Below are 19,957 nucleotides of genomic sequence, written 5' to 3' on the forward strand. Positions count from 1 at the left end.
CATTCCCAGTGTAACTGTGCCATCTCTTTAGTAATAGAGATTAAAAATCGAGATTATAAGTTAAAGCTTTTGTGTTTCACCATCTTCCTATAGACAAACTTAGTGAAAGAGAAAAAAAAAGAGTAAGGGAAAAAATATTTCTGTGTTGCTGAAGTGATTGGAAAACCTTGGGAACTATCTTCTTGGGACAAGGAAGGGGATATGATAGAGGCAGGAACAACAGTTTCCTAGTCAAACAATCTTATCTTTATCTCACCCAGTTTTGGATACTGTAGACAGTCTGCAATAACGCTCCAGTGGCCTAACGTTGAAATTCTCTCTCTCTCTCTCCTAACTACACAGGGAGGATCGTTCATAGTATGCTCATAACTTTTGCAGTAAGGAGCTTAGAGATACATGGTCCTAATTTAGGGATGACAATGACATGCCTACAGTCTGAGGGTATGAGTCGAGACACAGGAGCCCGACAAGCCGCTCAAAAACCTGCCTGCAAACTTTGGACAACGTGCACAGCATGGCATGCATGCTGGTTTTGGACTGGCCTCATACCATCACCCAGTCCCCATCCTTTCTTGGTACCTTATCCAGTCTTTTCTGCATAGCCATGAAACTATTGGTTCTTGATGCATAACTTCATGCCATTTTTCAGAAAGCAACCTGGTTCAGAGGGAGAGTACACTGCACAGTGACAGTCTCCTGGCTGTATCAGTTGCACACATGAAGAAACGTCGTGAATTATGGGCTGCAGAAACTCTAGTAACAGCCTTCCAAATTTCATATCCTCTCTCCATGAACCTGTGCATTTTTTCTTCTCTATAAACAGCTTTTACTACCTTGTCTTTTCAAAAGTCGACGCAGTCGCTTCGTTTCACTCACTAAAATCTCAGACTAAGTCATTGTTTTCCCACAGAGGAAGTTTAAAAATGAAACGAGCACAAAGGCAACGCCCAAATTCTGCACGCCTGTGGGAACACAAAGGTATCCGAAAGTGAACTTTGTCTCTCTCCGCAACACACCTCTCCCAGATATCTCAGCCGAAGTTCTGTATCCGGCCTGCAGAACTATAACGCTTTTCTGGCCCTCCCTAAATTGTAAATTCAGATCTAGATCTAAAGTTTGCACGCAAGCTTGGCTTTAATTAAGAGAACAAGGATATTATCAGCTGGTCCTGTAGTGCCAATTTTTCAGTAGTGATGTTCTTTCACCACCAAATATAGGGTAAATGGATTGCTATAATGTGCAGTTACAGGAGGTAGTGTATGATAAGGATGCATGTTGCAATATGCAAAGAATACTGTTATTTCCAGAATCCATTTACCTAAAAAAAAAGTATCATTTTTGTATGTAATTTAATCTGTCTTCCTATGGAAATAAGGTAATATTCTACAGGGATGCTCAGAATTTAGGAACTCTCTCCAGTGCACACTAAGGAGTTTTTCTGAATAAAAGTGGTGACCAGAAGATGTATCTTCCACATAGATGCATAGATTCCCAGACTGGTCTGTATAATCTAGCAAAGCCGTATCCAGTTACCTTTGAATCTTTCTGGGAAACTGTACCAGATGACGGACACCGTAGAAGTGATTCAGTACCCAGTTTTAAGGACTGACACACCCCTAAGAGGGGATTGCCTTGGTGCTTGCCAATTATCCTGAAATCATCCTCCATACAAGCCAGATTAAGACAGAAGCAAAACTAAACAGCCTGGTTTCACAGTCATATTGGAACTGAGCACCTTTGGAAAGTGTTTGCTTTCTTTCTTTCCTTTGTTTAAAAAAAATGCCTTAAGGAAAAGAAAGTATTCATTATTTATTTACAGGGTTTTTTTATTTACTAATAGCAATTAATGACTGTTATAAAATACTAAGAATTAATATTATTCATTATAAGTACATTTATTAAGCATTATGATTAGATGTGAGTCTATGTTTTGTGAAGTCTCTATAGAAAGCAGGGTTGTTTTACAAATTAGGAAGGGAAAATTTTACTTACTTTAGCTCTTTTTTGCTCTGATTTTCCAATTCTATGTATCTAAGCAATCTAAAAATGTTTTCCTACTTCTAAACATTATCTCTACTCTTTATCTATTTTGCTGCTGTGTAAAGACCTCATTAGCATGTGCCTAATCTAGGAATGTACTAACAGTCAGGTTCTCTCATCAACACATATTGCTCTTGACAGTGCTTAGCTATTAATAGTCTAGCTCAGCTTTTAATCATATGATGTAGTTATGAATGACTTTCCATTCTTAATGCACAGTTTCAATCATTTTTGCCTTTTAAACAAGAGCCTGTTGACTGAAATTTCTTACTCTTTCTTGGCTCTCAAGCAAACTTTATTTAGAATTTGATAACTTATTACTGATTGAATTGATTTTTGGTAGATGAAAACAAAAAGGCATTGTCCCAAGCTAGTAAGTTGTGTAGGTGAAAAACAAACACACACTGTGAATATGTCAGGTAAAGAACTTGATGAATAACATGGGACTTTGCTGTATTAAGAAATAACATGTAGAAATACTAAAGTTCACATTAAATGTTTTGGAATAACATGCTGACACATGCAAGATATTGCTCATCTGATGGTGTGTGTCTTAAAGATTAAGGAAATGTTCCAACACCTTGTAGGTGTGCAGAATTGTGTAAATAAGCCTTAAGAATGCCAAGCTATTATGCTTAACTATACTAGTAAATGAATCATAGAGAATTCTTCATTCTGTGACAGACAAACGTATATACTGTCCACAGATTTACAGCTCGTGCTCAAAGTTAGTTACAGATTTTTGGGGAGAGGGCAAAACCTGAGATAATCTGTCTGAAGTACTTCTGAAAAGCTGAAAATTCAGAGTCACTAGTCTAATAAATTCATAAAAAAATTCTCTAATAACTTTATTTGAATTGTTTTGCTTATACTGAAGAGTTTGTAACATCAGGATTTTGACCAGATCAGACAATTTGTCATCTTCAGCTGAACTGTGACAGAAGTGCAAAGTATTACTGGTATTTAGCACTGAAGTTGCTTTGAAAAAGCATAGTCCTAATGTCATTTCAAAACAGATTGTTCTAAAAAATTTTAAACATTTCACTTTGAGCATTTCCCTTTTTACTTTTCTTAAACTATCTCAGTAAAGACTGTGTCCCCCTCGCCCATTTAAACAGAAGAACATACAACATTTCTTCCAATATGATCAGTTATTCTACAGAAAATTTTGACTTTTTCCCTGGTCTTCTTTTCATGGTTTCTAACATGCTACTGTTAAAAGTACATCAGTGTATCAGTCTAAGAATGTTAATATAGGCAATACTGAGCAGAGTTACTTTGACCAGAAACTGTTCTCACTCTCTGCTTCCAAGCAGTACTCCTTGAACTCTCAGGTAATATTAAAAATAAATAAAAAAGAAGGGGTAGGAGGTTTCATTCATTGGGAAACCTCATGTTCAGTAATGAGGGCTTAGACAGCAGAGGTAGGGGACTGGGATCACTGATGATGTAACTTTAAATATTTTGTTCCTCTCAGTCAGTCTTACCAGGCAGAGAACGGGTAACTGCAGAGTTACCTAACTCTAGATGAAACTTTTACTTTCATCCTTTAAAAAGTCCAAAAATGTGGGTCCTTCCTGCAGGCATAAGCAGAGGAAATGATCTAACTTCCTCCTCATTTCCTGCTCCTCTCTATCCTTCCTTTCCTCTGTTCTCCATATTCATTATTAAAAACATACGGACAAAAACTGGCATTTGCTGCACATCTGTTTGAGCTCCGGCAAGAACTCCTAGGATGCAAATGGCAACAACTGCCAAGCACCTTAATTTCAAAATGGAAAATTTTCCATTAAAACTTTCTGTAAGAGACTGATTGCTTTTTGCTGCCGAGTGAAACAGGCCAGTCCCAGAGCAAAGGCATAGCTTTAACTCCTCTCCTTTCCAAACGCAAAATAGCAAAATGCTATCCATGAATTCAGTAAAGAGGCTGTGAAGGTAGGGAAACAAATGATGCTTTCATGAGCCCTTTTGACCCAGATGGTCAGAATTTCATTTTATAAGCAGATTATGTGTAAGCTCAATTGGATTTAAGAGATTTATTTATGTCTTCTCTTTTTAATACAACAATTAAAATAAAATAATAAACACCTTTTCTGATTTCTAACTAATTTTGAATCATTTTCCTAGACTGTAGAGCATCTCTGAATGCCACCAGAGGGAGCCAATGCAACCGCAAACTTGAAAGTCTAGTCTTTCCCAACTGAACTCAAGGAAAGATCCTGCAAAATAGCAGAAAGAAATAAAGATCATTGTCTAACACAGTGTTTGTTCTTTTTGAAGTACAAATATCCTCCCCATTCTGATCATACATGATGAGGAACACTAATGAAAAAAAAAAACCCAACCTTTCCTAAATTTTTCTTCCAGGAATAAATGTATTATTTTGCACTGCACTGCAATTTAATCACCCATTATTTAATCATTTACTGTCATCACGATGATGTCTCCCTTCAGATATTGCCACTCACAAAATCCTCAGCCTTTTTCCCATCTCTCTGAAGTGACATCTCCAAGTCAGTTATTGCAGATCACCATCTCCCATCCTTGTCCTCTGTGAGAAAGCTATAAAATGTCCAGTCTTCTCTGAACCTAACCCTACTTAGCAATGCCTCTGATCTTTTTATCCTCTTGTTGCTTTTCCTTCGATTTTACTAGAATTAGAGTAACTTGGTGATTGTCAGGCAGTGTGTTGCAGATACATGGTAGTGGTATACCCTTCTTTCAAGCAGCTGTGCTCTAAGTACATCGTTCTCAACAGTTCCTCATTTGTGGTTTTGGCTATTCAACTGATTTTAAATATTCATCTCTTGTTTCAAAATTAAAGTGCACTCTGATTCATTTTTTTTACAGTTGAAACAGGATTTTACAGTTGAATAGGATGGTTAACCATCCATCACATCTTAAGCAATCTCTGGTGAATGTGCCCATTTGCTTTTCTCTATCATGATTAACGTTTGGAAACGGCAATTAATTTTCGTAAGGGATTTTTAATGTTTTATATTATACCATTTTCCTTCTTCCATCTGCTAAATCTAAAAACCTACCACTTTCTTCCATTGCTCTTTCACCCCCTGAAAATTGCCTCAGTAGCAAAAAAGGCCAGTCCCAGGATCCTCTCCTGACCCAGCTGAACAAGAACAGCAATTTCCTCCAGCCTCCAGGTCACTCTTTTGCATCCCTGTGGCTCAGACCAGACCTGGAGCATCTTTTTTTTCTTGGCGAGAAAGAGCAGAAGACCAAAAAAGGGAAAAAGAATAGCAAATACAGAGAAGAAAAGGCAAAAAAGAGAATGACTGCAAAGTGGAGAAGCTAGACATAGGAGTAATAGTGCTGTGCATGGAAAAGATAAAAATCAAATACTGAAATGAGACTTAAGCCTGACTGGTTTTTGTAAGCCATGAGACCTTTTTGGGGTTTCTCAGGGTTTCCCTGTGCACATGGATTACTGGAAATCATTACAGCACTTTTTATGCCATGTGGCACCTGTATCCTAAGGAAGGGAGAAGGGAGGAAACTATTAGCCAGTCAAGCCATGATTTTGTCTAGAAAGGAAGCTATTCTCTTCCTCATGCAAAACACACAATGAAGTAGTAAATGGGGACAACTGAAGAATCAGGAACCCACAGTGAGGCCAGTACTACAATAAATTGCTAGTGTGCTGGTAGCTTTGATCTAATGCTTGGCTGACAAAATAAATGAGTTGTCAACTTTGTCCTTTGCTGAGACTGCTCTTACTATGTTTAAGTTTTCTTAACATTATTATGTTTAAGTTTTCTTAACATTTATCATAATTTTGTTCAAAACACTCATCAAGATCTGCAGTTCTTCTCTAACTGAACTCATAGAAAAAGATTGCTAGCATACATTGTATTCTTTGTAAAAACTCTGTTAACTCAGATGCCATTAAGATGATTCCAAACTTTCATAAGTTATGCTTTCTACTTAGACCAAATATCTTCACAGACAAAATGTACCTTGACGATGCAGTTTGATGTTTTAATATCAATTCACAGGGCTCCTTTCTTTTTAAAATACTGAGTTTTCTAAACTCTGGATTCTGTGAGTCATCATTACCTTTTTCAGTGATACATAGCTGTCATTTTGAAACTTCTCGAAGCCTTCTCAAAATCAGCAAACCACATATACATTTCCCCTTATACTTCCAGCACAGATTCTGGCAGTATTTTCAAGGTGAGGTCAGTTTCCCTTGTGTCAACTACTGCATTAAACTGACAAATATGTCGACATATTTTTTACCTAGTGATTTTTCAGTACTATAGTAGTGTAGGCTATTCAAAGTCTGTGGCATTAGTAAGTTCTGATATGGAAGCAAAGACTTTTTTTCAAGTCTCCTGCAGGGTCTTTCGCGTATTTCTAATTTTATATCTTAAGCAGGCACAGAGTTTTCATGAAGATGCTGAAACACTCTTGGTTTTAATAACACTTCCTCCAGATGTTCATCGTTGTTTTAGACTTTCCAGTTTTCCCATCGTAATTACTTGGCCTGCACTTCTGCATGGTGTCTATGCCTACTGAGCAGCAAAATGCAGGAAAGAAGTTTTTGAAAATCACCTTCCTAAGAGTTACGTTCCCTGCAAGTTCTCTCATTCACAGTTTTGTAAAGCTGAGAGCTTCAAATGTCTCTCCATCCTCTTCACATTATCACACATTTCTCCATGTGAAGCCTCTTTTTCATGACATCTTGCTTCAGATATCTTTCTTTAATCTATTTGTGCTTTTTACTGGATTTCTGTCTGTGAATTTTGCTATTCCTTGCTTTTTCTGTCTTTATTTTGCTTTGTTAGATTCATGATTCGTTTAATATTACTTTTTCTTTTTCTTTTGAATAATAGGTGTTCACACCTAGAACAGATATGATGTGACAGTTGGACACGATAGTAAATATTATAGTTGTGTATGACAGTATTTGATTTTTTACAAATGTTTATCTCCAGAATTTTCCTTCTGAGGCACTACATCATTAGTCTATTTTTGAAGCAAATTACAAGTTTCAAGATGATAAGAAAAGTCCTATGTCAGACCAAGTCAGACCAATACTGTCTTGCTTAGATCCACTGCAGACTTTCATCTTAATATCGTAGCTAGAAAGTTATGACTATTCTTGTACTCATATGATAGGGATAGTCTAGTATCCAGAACGGCATTACACAAAATACACTAATATTAGTACACCTCCTATGCAGTTTTTGCTTTTGCAGTGTGCAAAAGTTTGTTCCTCAGGGCTTTGCTGCATAAATGCTCTTTTGGAATGATACTGAAACTATTTAACCTGTTAATCAAATTAGGTGTATTCTGCACACAAATTTGATCAACCTTCTTCCCTTTAATTACTGAGGCCAATCTCTTGATTTCTAAGCAGGTCATCTCTCAATTTTTTGCTATTTTAAAGTCGAAGTCATTCATTACAGTCAGCCAGCCTCCACTTTTTCTTTGCTTAATTGAATTTTCCAGTTCTTTATGGCATCTCTTCAGTACATTTACTTGGCAACCCCTTCTGAGAGCCTAAGTAATCAGAATACAGAATGCCTTTGGTAAGGTGTTTAGTGTTATTGGGAGTATCCATTATATGTAACCTGGGTTATAAAAATATAAATGGCTAGATTCTTATTTCAACTCTTCCTTCAGAGTGTTTTTCACCTAAACAGAAAACATAGTTCCACATGGGCACTTTTTGTCTGTTTTATTTCACAATTCTTAGGAAATAAATTTTCAAGCCCCGAGATTCTTCCAACAAGTTTTTAAAAGGCTCCATTTATTAGTGAGTTCACAGGACACAAAACAGAGAGGAAGCTGCCCAGCTGTGTGGCTGCATTTAGTACTGTACAAACTACACTAGGCATGCTAATAGGGGAAAATCCCTTAATTCCCTCCTCCCAGTGATACGCCTGGCATTGGCATGCAATGTCACAGTCCCCTTTACCCAGAATTTCTTCAGCACTTCACCTGTTGATTTTACATGGGATGTCTGGTCACTCATTCCCCTACGTGATGCAAATTAACTTTTCTAATAATTTCTAAAACTTTGGTTTTTTAGCTTGATCAAAATCCATTAGAACAGAAAAAGGTCATTAAGTCATAGCAACAGCACAACAAACATGCATTACACTAGACAGAAATTGTTTAAGGCCAAAAACTGTACAGAAATAAGACCCATAATTGAATATGCCATTGTCCAACTAAAAAATTCTTACCAAAAAGCTCATTAAGTCCTGTGCTGTGAACTTCACAGGGTGAGGGCACGGGCAAAAATGAAATGGAAAACAGAACACAAAGAGCAGACAGAGTGATGGATATGTGCGAATGGGCAGCAATAAGAGCATAAAAATGCACATGAAGAGTAATCAGAATCTAATGCATTCAGTTCAAAGCAGCTCTTCTGGATGGGAACTCCTAAAGACCACATCAGTGAAGGGCTTGGTTTCTCTTCTAGGGTTTGTGTTTTACACTGATTTAGAAGCACTAATTTATGCAACTATAGAAGGTCCTTTTTTCCCATTGAACATAAAATTACAGTAAATGGGATGAAATTACTTGTGTTATTGTACAATCTGGCAAGGAGATGAAGGCCTGTCTCACAAAATTTAGGTTGTCAGCAACTGTTGGATCTGAGGTCTACCTCTATTTGCTCCAGGCTACCTGGATCATTGCGAGAACTACAGCTAGGAGAGAACTGCTGGTGCAAGGAACTGCCCTAACTACATTTTGTCCTACCCTTAGCACAGACCAGCCCCGGTTAAAACTTTCCACACAGCTCCATAAACTGCAGAAGAGACAAAACCATGTTTGTGTAAAGCTTAATGTATTTAATAAAGGCATCATTTTTGAGTGTGGTTGAATGAGCAGCTTATACTAGAGAATGTCCTGGTGTAATGGGTTTGATTTAGTTCAAGACACTGTTGCATGGCAAAATTTTAAATGGCTACTTCAAATTAGTGATAGCACAGAGTACCTTGATTTTGTACCAGCGTTAGCCATGAATATGTTGCCTGGTATCCCACATTGCACTGTGAGGATATTTTGGTCAGTCCAGCCTTCTGCCAGGGGTCCAGGCTGTGCCTCCAATTAGAAGGCAGCAGTGCTGCACTTTGCAATTTGCGTCTCAGACCTGCAAAAGGAGTCCAGTGTCACACTGGGGCGACTGCGGTGCTAGAACTAGGGCCAGGTCTACATGGCAGTAAAGTATGAGCAGTTTGACAGTATAGATCCTTGTCAGGTCACGCTGCTAGAGCCGGTGTCAGCTGTGCTGAACCTCTTTGTGCCATTAACAATATATGTTTGCTGACATGGCAAACAACCATCAATCAGCAAGTGACACGTGGATGACATCAAATTGAGGGGGGCACTTGATATGCTCAAGGGCTGGGCTGCCATTCAGTGGGACCTTGACAGGCTAGAGAAACGGGCTGACAGGGGTGATCTAACTGTTGTCTTTGGCCACCTAATGGGAGGGTATAGAGAAGATGGAGCCAGATTCTTCCCAGAGTTGCACAGCAAAATAACAAGCGGCAACTGATGCAACTTGCAACATAGAAAACTTCAAGTAAATATAAGGAAAATATTCTTCACCATGAGGATGGGCAACCTATTCCAGGTTCCAGCCAAAGAGGTTGTGAAATCTCCTATCTTTGATGGTATTCAAAACTCAATTGCACAAGGCCCTAAGCAAGCTGAAGAGGAGGTAACTAGCTTCCAGTTACAATGCTGAGCTAGATCCCAGCCCAAGTCCTGCTGATGGTCATAAAGGGCCTCTTGCAGATGCCTGTTGCTCCACTGAGCAGGTTTCCAGTGACTTCTGAGCACAAAGCTGGTGCAATGATGAGGAAAGCATGGAACATGGTTGTTAGCACTGGACAAATAGCTAATACAGGTCCTGAAAAGGAAGCAGATCCTTCACAGACCTTGCAACATTGCTACTAGCTCCTAGTACCTGTCCTGCTTTATGCTAGTATGTCTCTGTGACAAATCAACAGGGAAGGAATTTGCTGCCTAACTCGGAGTCATAGTAGCACTATAATAGCCAATCCACTTCAAAACTACCCTTCTGATTCACTGACTCACACCTCTATGTCTCTTCCAACTCCCATTCTTACACAGCTGTAGATAAGTCATGTTCTAATTTGGAGCACACAATGATGTCTTTGAAAGTCTGGCTTCAGAAGTGCCTATAAACTTAGTAAGAAAACAAAGGTGGTCATCATTTTCACGTTTCAGCAGGACAGCTGGCTAACCCTTCTTCAGGGCTAATTAAAGATCATCATCACCAGCTCAGGTCACAGTAGGTATTTTTAGTAGATATGCATGTTCTCTGCTACATAGACAGTGGGATGAAGTTGTGCAAGAGTGTAAGACTACATATTGGCTGGCAGTCTTGGCTCAGGGTTGCCCTAGCTGGAAGGATGTGTGGAGGACATGCTAGCTAAGGACATGTGTATACTGATTACATGAGAGAAGGAGCATGTGTGAGCCTAGTTCTGCTTTCTCTCCACCAAGCACTTTTTCAAGGATAGAATCAATTATGATTATTTCTAGGTGTGCCTCTGATCAGCTTTTTATTTTAATTACCAGCATATGTCTACAGCAACTTAAGCTAATGGAACATAAGAGCAAGGCCATGGAGTGAGCAAGACCACTGATACCTGGCAAAAATCCTAGGACAGGCTGGAAGCACGCAGGAGGAGGACAGGCTGGAGTGGGCATGCAGGAGCAGGACAGTGGGTTGAGGCACGGCCAAGGACTGTCAATACCAACCTGCCTTTCTGATAAAACACCCTTAGCAATATGTTAAGAAATTGAAAATGGGGAAAAACATAACAAAGAAAATACAGGGAGAGATCATCTTAAGTTGGCTGTTGCAAACTTTGTGTCACTTGATCCTGGGGCCTTGCAGAGGATAGACCTTGCAGAGGATAGACCTTGCAGACCTTGAAGAGGTCCTGGTTGTTGACAGCTCTGTTTCTCTTCTTGCAAAATTCCTCCATCAGTGCAGAGCAGCCATCACACTTACATTCATCTTAGTGCTTCCCTAAAATGGTGAACTGCAGAAGAGGTATGAGTGCTCTGCTATAGAATTGCCAGTGCCATGAGAACTATATTGGCGAACTTGCTCAAGCTCCTCATAGTTTTGCAAGGTGTCCTCCTTGGATTGCAGTGGCCATTAAACCCCTTGTTCTTCTTTTAGACCCTCTTCAGATCCTTGGCTTTGGCTCTGCAGAGTCCTCTTGTACCTACACTGAAGTACCTACATGTTGCTTCATGAATTTGTTCACACAGTGGCCTTTCCCCATATCTCCATTAGGTCCACAAATCCAAGCCAGATCCACTTTTGCCCTCAGTGCTGAAGAACACAAAAAATGTCTACACGACTTGCTGTAAGCCTGGGTCTGGTAGTCTGAAAGTGCCAAAAATTTGCAAAAGATGGTGCAGCAGCAGAAGCCCTGTTCCAAAAGGAGACAGCCCCAGGAGAGGTCTGTGCAGAAGTCTGATGCAAAGCAAGTTCTGAGGCCAAGGGCAGCAGCTAAGGAAGGGCCAGCTGCCGTAAGCGCCAGCATTTGTACGTCAGTCACATCTGAGCTGTGTGACCACAAGGATCAAGGAACAGAAGGAACTGAGACACGATTGGCCTAAACTAATCGATTGTGAGTGGTCCGACAAAATGCAGACAGGCAATATTTGATCCAGTATAAAGTCTCCCACATTAAGTTAACCATCAAACATTTCTTGTATAAAATTTGAACCTGCACAGCAAGTTTAGACTGGCCTAGCAACAGTGGTTTTGACCCTGCTCTGAGAGGTTTCAAGCCTATCACTTAATCATAGCTCTACTGGTTCATCTAATTATACTACCTGCACAGTAATGAAATTATTAGGAAACTTTATTTCTCACTTATCAGGGTAAAATTTTCAAATTTGCTGCATGCAGTGAGGAACACATTTATACCCAGATACTTAAATGAGTAGCCCAATTTTTAGAAATGCTTCAGCTATAGGTCATTTATATTTAGACATCTACATATGGATTGACTTTTTTTTTTAAGCCATGCTCATCTGAACAAGCTAGCCTGGGGTCCTTTTACCCAAAGAAATACTAGCAGTAGCAGAGACCATCAAACAAGAATGCTGGTTGTTCTCATCGTCCATTTACGTATGGTGTTAATTCATCTAACAAGCTAGTAAATTAAATATAGTTCCCTGTATAATGTCACCATGATGCAAACTTACAACCATGTTACTGCTGACTGAATCAGTATTGGGCTATATAGTCAGTATGTGTCCTTCAGCCTTTTACTCTCAAATTCCAGAGTAATTGGTTTCCATTTCTCTCATTCCCTTTTTGGGTAGGTAAGAAGCAGGTGCTTTCACTCCGAGGACTGCTGACTCAAGCGCTTCCCAAGTTCCCAGGGGAAAAAAAAAAACTGTCTACATGAACCAGATGCAAAAATACGAATGCAAAGATATCCGAGCTGCTGCTTCGCTCCTCACTGCCCTGAGTCTGCTAATTTCCTTCCACAGTTGTTCTCCTGGATTTGTGCGTGAGGGTCCCCAAACCATTCAGTTATGGGACGGGAGGGAAGACGAGCTATCGGCAGGAGACCGCGATACGTCTGCCTCCCCGCCCCAGCAAACACGAGCCTAAATGAGCCGGAAAAACAAGAGCCATAGCGGAGCCTTCATTCCCCCCCTCCACCCCGGCTTTGCAGTGCGCGGGGAAGCCGCGCCGCGCGGAGCCGCCGCGGCAGCGCGGGCGGCGCTGAAGCTCCCCGCGACTCCTCGTTAGTATAGTGGTGAGTATCCCCGCCTGTCACGCGGGAGACCGGGGTTCGATTCCCCGACGGGGAGAGGCGCTTACGCCTTTTGTTGCCCCGCCCCGCGTCTTTCGGTGGGAGCAGCGCGCGCGGCCGGGCCGTTATTCTCCCCTCCCCCCGCCCCGCGGCAAAAACGTCAGCGCGTGGCGCCGTTTTCTTTCCCGCGCTTTTTTTTTTTGGGGGGGGGGGGAGGGGTAAAGCGATGGAAGGGGAGACAAAAACCTCAAACTGCGGCCTCCCCGTCGGGGAATCGAACCCCGGTCTCCCGCGTGACAGGCAGGGATACTTACCACTATACTAACGAGGAACTGCCTTAAACTTTGCTTCCGCCGGACCCATTTTATGCAGATAACAGCCGCCCCCTGTTAGTGGTTAACGGCCGTGGGGGGGATGTGGCGGAGGGGCGGGAGGGAGGAGGTCGGGGCGGCGAGAACCGGCCCGAAGACTGTGGAGGGGGAGCCGGGACCCCGCGAGCCTGTGGATGGCGGCAGGTGAGCGCGGCACAACCCAGGGAGCGAGAAGCCCTTGCTGTTAGGGGCTGGGAGTGGCTGTGAGGGCGCTGTGAGGGGCGTTAACGTACCTGCGGTTGTAATCTGTGAGGTCGCCATAGGGGAGTGAGAAGGGGGTCTTCACCGGCGCCGGCCCCTGAGGTCCCCCGGGCCATGTCCCACCGGCGGTCCGTGATGGGCGAGTTCTAAGGCTCTGCGCGCGCCTGCTCAGCAGGACCTCGTGGCGCAACGGTAGCGCGTCTGACTCCAGATCAGAAGGCTGCGTGTTCGAATCACGTCGGGGTCACTTGCTTTTTGTTTCCCTTTCTTTTTTCTTCCTCCTTCGCCTTAATCTCCATTATCTTGGAGGAAACAAGACGTGAACTGTCTTTTTTTTTTTTTTTTTTTTTTAATTTTAAAGAGAAACCTGATTGCTTTAACCAGGTAACACATTTAGGGGCTCATCATTTTGCTCGAGTCCGACAAGGAGAGCGGAAGTATAAAATGGGGGCTCTCTGAATGGGTGAAAGGGTACCAGCAGTACTGACTAGGCAGCCTGAAGAGAGAAACAAACACAAGAAACAGGTGTTTGGAAAACATCTGGCTTTGGGGATTCCTTCAGCAAGGATTTGGGGGGAATGGTGGGTCTGTTTCAGCCAGAAAGTATAAAGGGCGGGAAAGGAAACAAAGGAACTGCTTTCCTTCCCCGATATGACCGCAGTAGCGCACAACAACCTGCCCTGAATTGGAAGGGTGAGGCCTGCGGGCCTGAACAGGCTGCTTTCAAAGAGCCCAGGAAGAACTGGGATCTCGGAAAGTGCAGACCCTGTTTTTCTGGGTACCCTTTTGCAAGGGCTAAACAGTATCCAACAGATAAGTAAGCGACAAGATTAAAAATGTTTGTTCCATTGTCTAAATATTCATTTTCATTATCTCATTTAGTCCATTAAAAATAGTGAGGCACATTTTACAATTTGCATAGTTAGCTAACTTAGCTTTTCATATGTACTTGAAGTCAGATCTTTCAAGACTTTATTGCAGAACACCTAGGTAGAAAGGGAAAAATGAAGGGAATAAACTTGTATGATTCATAGCTGCTTTCTATTCAGTACTTTGAAGGCCTAAATTGCAAAAGTCTGTTCATGAAATTCCTAAAATAACCTAAAAGAAGTTCAGGGGACCCTAAGACTTTTTCTGTGCAATGCATCTGATGGAAAGTGATGTGTGTAAATGCTATGCTGTGTGAGCCATTTCAGTATCATAAAGGTTTTGCTGAACCACAAATAAACATTGTTCAAAATACATGTATTTAATTATTTGTTTCTGTATGCAGTACATCTGCTACTTACATAACAAACTCATCAGTGAGTCCTCAAATATATTGGCTCATGATACACTGCTCAGGTCAACATCAGGATTTCACATTATTTGTCTTTTCATTTCTTAATAAATATTGAGAAGTGGGAAGGTCCAAAATTGTTCCTTGTACAGAAAGAATAATGAATATGTGCAGTCCTTGTTATTGCTAGATTTCAGTGTCCCTATAGAGCAGGCATGATATAAAAATTGAACCTAACAGCAAAGCAATAAAGAGACAAGAAATTATTTAAACTTGCATATTATTATTATTTTTTAATAAACCTTTCAGGTTTCTCAGGTTCTGGAGCATAACATGATTGGGATGCATGAATGACTCAGAAAATTTGCTTGCAGCTAATTTGAATTTCAGAGACCACTAACAACATTTTGATTTACCAAAACAGTCAGCAACATTCATAATTAACCATTTAAATACATGCATCCGTTCCTTAAGGAATGCAGCACAGGTGCTGCAGCTGAAAGTAAGTTTAAGTATGTAGCTAAACTGGACTCATGGTGCATGATTATTATCATGTCAGCATAATAATAAAGATCTTGTTGGATAAAAAAGCCATTTTTTATTTAGAATGTTTGTGTATATCAGACTTTCTAAGATCCCACTTAAAAGCTAAAAAATGTGCCAAAGATCTTACACTTTTAATTTTACAAAGACAACTCAAAAAACACTCTACAAGTATGTGGAAGTGATGAGAAAAAGTCAAAAGGAGTAGGCAGGTTTAAATTTTAAATAGGAGAGAAGCAGAAAGTTTGTCAGGAAGACCCTATTTTCAGTACAGAAGTTCACATGAAAAGGATGAAAGTAAAGCCAGAGGAAGCAAGCAGAACAGGACAAACCAAGAGCTAGGAAAGGCTTTGTGTTTAAAAACCCTGAAGGCAAACAAAAACCTGATTTGGTGGGAATGGAGAGGAGGGTGCCAGAAAAAGTATTTCAGAAGATCATGGTTTCAAGCCATGGAATAGAAGTATGTTCTCAAAGTAGCCACAGACTGAAGTGCCGAAACCCAAAGGCCACAGAAAATACATTACATTGATCTAGATATAAGATAGCAAGTTCAAGAACCAGTACCTTAGTGATTCAGGTGGACTGGAAACTTTGAGGCTTAATGACATTTCATTAAGAGGGAAACGGAAAAGTTTGTCAAGGGTCTGAATTTTAGGGAAAGAGAGAAACATGTCACAGATAACATTCTAAGTTTATAAGAATCATTTATTAGTGTTGTAAAACATGGCAGAGAATGAAGAGAATATAGAAGTCTTAGAAAACAGAGCCAGCAGAATCATCAAAATACATTTTTTGGAGATAAATGACATTGTTTTTTACAGGATAATACTTGTTCCATATATCTTTAAAACACTTCAAATATAGAAGTGTCTCCTTAACTGTGCTATTCCATTGCTTTGCTATCCTTACTCTTAGGAAGGTAATATATGTAGTTCAACCCTGATGTCTCTTTTGTTGCAACTTAAGGCCAGTACTCCTTGTGCTTGGTCAGCGGCTATGGAGAACAGTTTATTCCCTTCCTCTTTATAGCTGCTTCTTACATATTTGAAATTCATTATGTCTATCCATGGCTTTCTGTTCTAGCGTAATAGACTGTGTTTGCTAGGCCTCTGATTATTTGTATTGCTTGCCTCTGGAGTCTTTCCAAATGAGTTGCATTTTTAAGTGCCTAGAGCTGGACCCAGTATTTCAGCTGACTCAGATTTTACCAGTTCTGAATAGAATAGGAGAACTGCTTCATTTCCTTGCTGACTATAGTTAGTACATTTTTTTCTCATAACATCATGACATTATTACTAAGGGTCAGCTTGTGATTCACCATGGCAGCCAGCACCTCCTCTGCAGGGCTGATACCTCACCAGCTGTTCCCCATTTTATATTCGTTCACTTGATTACTCCTGCTTCAGTATTTTGCACTTGACCCTACTTAATTTCATTCTGCTTTTTCCAGATCACTTCCCAGTTTGTTAGAATTAATTTGAATTCGAATTCTGTCCTCTAATATACTTGCAGTCCCTGCTAGCTTCATAGTATCTGCAAATGTAATAAGTATGCACTCTATTCCATCACCCAGATTTTTAATGGAAATACTGTATAGAATAGAATGAGACCCCAGACATCCCTATGGGGAATCCTGCTCTCCATATTATTCCAGTTTGTTAGTGAACTATTGATAGTTTCTGCAGAAACTATGTACCTACCACCTACCAATTTAATCTATTCCATGTTCTCCTGACTTGCTTTTGAGAATATTGTGTGACATAATTTGAAAGACATTGGTACAGTCAGGATATATGACTCCTGTTCTTGCTTCACAATCTACAAGGCCCTTAATCACAGAAGGAAATTGGCTTTACATGATTTCTTCTGGGCACACTGTTGATCATCATCTTATCTTCTAAATGCTTACAAATTCTTTGATTATTTCTAGCAATATTTTTTTCCCAGGAATGAAAGATGAGCTCTGTTTTAAAGATGAGCATTTTTTATTTACCCTTTTTCAGAATGTTCCCTGTCCTTTCCAAGTTTCTGAAGACAACCACTAAAAATGTTGCAGTTGCTTAGTTTCTCAGCACCATATGGTGAATTTGCCAGTCTGAAAACATCTCACTTACCTGACTACTTTCTGACTTGTTCTTTCCCTATAGTAGCCTGGGTTCTTTCCCTTTTGGGGCTAGCTGTGTTAAAGGGTAAATTGCTATCAAATAATTTAGAAAAGCCTGAATCTAAATCTGCATCAGTTAAGAGGTAACTCAAAAATTAAGCTACATAAATACATCTCATTAAAACAGTCTGTGTATCCCTTGAAAATAACTATGCAGGTTCTTCATAAATGTTTTAAGATAGAGAGATCTACTTCAGAAAAAGTGAGGAAAACTAGATTGGATGCATGGTCTGTTGCGTGTTTCCCTGCTCTACGAAATGTCTTATGCCCCCATTTTAGCAGTGAGAAAGAGACAGATGTAAGAAGTAGGGGCGATCTGCTTGCATCCCTTTACCACTGTCAAAATAGGTGTGCTGTTCTAAGCATTCCAGATTATCACCAGATAATATCCTCTGGCTTGCAATAGGGAGTTCATCTAAAGCCATACAGAAGATCTGTTAGAGTCGCTGTTTTCACGGTGTGGTTTCATATTCTACCCAATCTAGTGTGACCACAGGTTGTCACAAAATGGTTAGTCTTGCTCTGCCCTGTCCATCCCTGCCCTTTCCATTTGCATCAAATCTTGCAACTGTACAGGCCCAGCAGTCCATCACACAGATCTGGCTGCAAAATTACAGGATCCAGCAAAAGAAAGTGTCAGGAGTGCATGACCTGGGCCAGGATAGAAAGCAGGATCATCCCTTCAAGCAACAACCCACAATTACCAGTAATTAGGCTTAATTTTTTGTCAGTTGATCTTTGGAGGGAGAACCTACTCTCCCTAAATTAAAAACCTAGTGATGTTTCAGAATTAAATGAAAGAATTAAATGAACCTTAGCTGTGTGCAAATTCTGGAATGTTTGAGCTCTTGTGATAGTTATTTCTCCCTCTCAATTTGCTATCTGTAAGAGCAGGTCTGTAGCACTTCATTAAATGTCTGTGTCATTAATGGATTTACAGTTTTCACAATTTCACCATGTATTATTAGGCAAAGATTAAACATGAATGCAAATTATAAAGGTATATTTCGTTATGGATTAAATGTTATCCAAAAACTCTACTGAACTCAGGATAATTTTTAAACACACAGACAGAAAATTAAAATTTATAGTGTAGTGCAACATAAACAACATGTCTCATTTTTACGTGTGGCATTAGAGGTTAAGAATTGTAAAGCTGGCAAAACTCTAAGCTAAAAACCTGTGGTAATTTAGAAGGCATTCAGTCTTTTCATATCAAAGAAGTCTGCGTGACTGAAAATCTCTTTCTCACACTCAGGAAAGCTAAAAAATTCCAGACATTTGGGAGGGTCCTACATAGGAAGTATTTTTGGATTTCACTTTCAGCATATTTCACATTTTTAGGCAAGCTTACAGTAATTTTTCAACCACTGAAAATAGTCAAAGTCTTCCACTTTCTGTGGGTGGGTCCCTGATTCTCCTGCAAATTCCCTTTCACAAAAATGACCCTCAGCAGTTTCATCTAGCCAAGACGCTAGCCATGGCTAGCTAAACACAAATGATAACCGCTGTTGTCAATGAATGAACAAACCAAAAGCAGAGGAAGTTCTTTTTCTCAACGGCAATTTAAAACCATTCTCTTTTAGGGACATAAAGGAGTGGTTTCCCATCTGGTTTCACATCCATGTTTTATGGACAAATTAAAATAGATTCACGTTTCAATTCCTCTTAGCTGTGATACTGCAAAATACTTCTCACAAACATAAAATGTATATTCAGATCTAAATTTTAAACTTCACGCCATACAATTTATTAAAGATTTATAGCAGTGTACGCTCCCAGCAAGCACTACGTAAATGCAGAAAGATTTAACTCACTTATCCTCACGACTTTGCAGTCTTACGGATCAGTCCTACCGCTTCCTCAGTAGGGAGACTATTGTGCAATTTTTGAAGTCAACCCGACACAGTGACTACACGCCTTTCACGTTTTTCAATACGCTAGAAGGGATTCCAGCATTTTTTTTAACATAACGTTCATCACAAGTGCAGCGGTTGCACTAAGAGATTCGCTAGCGCTTTCCCGGTTGGGTTTCTCCTCCCGGCTGGTGAAGTTAAGCACTTCGTTACCGCTAACAAAGTTCGGTTACTGTGGGAGAAGACGCTTTAAACGTATTTGCAAGGCAATCGCTTGAGCAAACTGCAGACAAGCATGCGACAAGCTCTGCAAATCGATCGCGCCGGGGAAGCCGGTGCCCGCGGAGCCGCGGCGGTGACGCAGCCAGCGGCACGGTCCCAGCAACGGCAGGTCATGAGCGCCGCGCCAGCCCTGCCCCGCGGCGCCGGGCCCAAGGCACCACCCCAGCGGGGTGCGCTCACCCTCTCCCGGCAAGGGAAAACACCCTGCCGGTCCCCCGCGGCCACGTGAGGGACCCTCGCTATAAGGGAGCCTGGAGGGAGCGAGGCAGCGGGGCGGGAAGGGGGGACGAAAGGGGGACGGAGCAGCAGCGGGCAGCGCCCCCTTCCCCCCCCCCGGCAGCGCCGCCTCGCGCGCCTCTCCCGCCTGAGCCGAATTTAAACTGCGTTACCATTGCTCGCGCAAAGCACTAACGTCGGGGGAA

At 40.9% G+C, this 19,957-nt stretch overlaps 1 long non-coding RNA gene and 3 other non-coding genes across 5 annotated transcripts; 2 read left to right on the forward strand and 2 right to left on the reverse strand.

Annotated features, from left to right (window-relative positions):
* Positions 1–4,099: 4,099 nt before the first annotated feature.
* On the reverse strand, positions 4,100–19,952 carry LOC112974846. 2 transcript variants are annotated; one of them, XR_003256397.1, is made up of 3 exons: positions 19,215–19,952; positions 13,444–13,907; positions 4,100–4,259 (listed from the first exon to the last, which is right to left on the reverse strand). It is a non-coding gene; the product is annotated as an uncharacterized LOC112974846 (long non-coding RNA). The 2 variants fall into 2 exon arrangements; XR_003256396.1 differs by lacking the exon at positions 4,100–4,259 and adding an exon at positions 8,994–9,166.
* On the forward strand, positions 12,826–12,897 carry TRNAD-GUC. The gene has a single exon. It is a non-coding gene; the product is annotated as a tRNA-Asp (tRNA).
* Positions 13,099–13,170, reverse strand: TRNAD-GUC. The gene has a single exon. It is a non-coding gene; the product is annotated as a tRNA-Asp (tRNA).
* TRNAW-CCA lies at positions 13,587–13,658 on the forward strand. The gene has a single exon. It is a non-coding gene; the product is annotated as a tRNA-Trp (tRNA).
* Positions 19,953–19,957: the final 5 nt, after the last annotated feature.

This window comes from Apteryx rowi, unplaced genomic scaffold, assembly GCF_003343035.1.
Source record: "Apteryx rowi isolate R43461 unplaced genomic scaffold, aptRow1 scaffold_631, whole genome shotgun sequence".
Lineage (NCBI taxonomy): Eukaryota > Metazoa > Chordata > Aves > Apterygiformes > Apterygidae > Apteryx > Apteryx rowi.